The sequence below is a fragment of the Carex rostrata genome, chromosome 13 (assembly GCF_964058835.1).
Source record: "Carex rostrata chromosome 13, lpCarRost1.2, whole genome shotgun sequence".
Taxonomy (NCBI): domain Eukaryota; kingdom Viridiplantae; phylum Streptophyta; class Magnoliopsida; order Poales; family Cyperaceae; genus Carex; species Carex rostrata.
Genome location: NC_135930.1, coordinates 3,897,454 through 3,899,125, shown reverse-complemented (window position 1 = coordinate 3,899,125; position 1,672 = coordinate 3,897,454). Strand labels below are relative to the sequence as shown.

General features: G+C 36.7%; 1 pseudogene; it reads left to right on the top strand.

The window, feature by feature from the left end:
• Positions 1–725: 725 nt before the first annotated feature.
• Positions 726–1,491, top strand: LOC144564450 (pathogenesis-related protein 1 pseudogene; annotated as a pseudogene).
• The last annotated feature ends 181 nt before the right edge of the window (positions 1,492–1,672 follow it).

Below are 1,672 nucleotides of genomic sequence, written 5' to 3'. Positions count from 1 at the left end.
AAACCGATCCAAATGATTAAACTATCAGGATCAGTTCCCACAAAAAACCGATCCTAATAGTAATAAATTAGGATCAGTTATTATGAAAAACCGATCTAAATAGTTTTTAGGATCGGTTTTGTTAAATAAACCGATCCAGATACTTATTAGGATCGGTTGTCCCATATAACCGATCCAGATAGGCCGATCCTGATTCCAGTTTTTCCACTAGTGGCTCATGCAAATTTATATGTGTTATCCAATTTTTTGTTTTTCTATCATTTCAAATAATAAAAATCCTAACTTTTTCGAGGAAATTGCTCTAATTAAAGTCTTGATAGTCACACTAAATTAAACTTCGTGGAGTTGAAAATATGCAGTTTTAATTCCAAAGAAAAGAAAAAAGAATTATCCAGTTACAATGGATTAATAATTCCAAGCACGTTGATAAGAAATTTATGTCCAAGTTGGTCAAGAATATATTAGTTTATTATAGATCCGTAGACCAAGTGACCAACCGCGCCCACAAGTAACTATATCCTTTTCAATTCCATATCCGAGTACGTAGATAAAGTACATATAGTCTAATTTAATTAAATCATTACAAAGCATAAAAAATATAATACTGAATTCATCACAAGTTGATAATCTATGCAAAGCCGCCTTTGACGTACCCTTTCGCAGCTTCGTGCTTATCTGCACGTTATCATCCCTGATCCCTTGCCTATAAATGCCCCACAGTGATTAACCCCCTTGTAAACCAAAAACATCACCAGGTAATACAAAATTTTCACCTAAATTAATTAAAGAGTAGGAGTGCAAAATGTCTGTAGCAAAAATGCTTGCATTGTTTGCATGTGTTGTGGTTCTTACCATGCAAAGCACAACGCTAGCCCAAAACACCCCTCAAGACTATCTTGACGCCCATAACACGGCACGGTCAGCTGTCGGTGTGGCCGATATCTCTTGGAATGACACGGTGCAAGCGTACGCAGAGGACTATGCCAACCAGAGAATAAGCGATTGTAGCCTTGACCACTCAGGCGGCCCGTACGGCGAGAACCTTTTCTCGGGCTCTAGCACATCCTATTCCGGCATCGATGCTGTTAACTCTTGGGTGGATGAGAAGCAATACTACGACCACGACACGAATACTTGCGCGTCAGGTAAGACTTGCGGTCATTACACACAAGTGGTCTGGAGTGACTCGACTCAGCTTGGATGCGCCAGGGTGGAATGTGACAACAACGGTGTGTTTATCATATGCAGTTATTACCCTCGTGGTAATGTGGATGGACAGTCGCCTTATTGAAAGGGTTTAATTACGTATGTTATCTTATTTATGGATGATATATATCAACTAGATATATTTGAATAAAGAAATAAATGAAGAGAAGGGACTATTTGGTTTGTATTTTACTGGTTTCCGAGGAATCGACAGATTCAAAGGAAGGAATAAATAATATTAATTACTTGTAAGAAATGTATTATTTTCATGCATATTTCATCTTCTATGCTTCTTAATAATCTAAACGATTTGAAATAAATTAATGCTCTCTTGTGTTCTAGTTTGATTGTTAAATGATGTGTACTACTTTCAGTTTGCAAAAATTATGATATTCATCCACCTAATATGTATCCGGTATTATCTGTTTGGCAACTTTAAAGTAGATGAAAACTCTATGTATATATA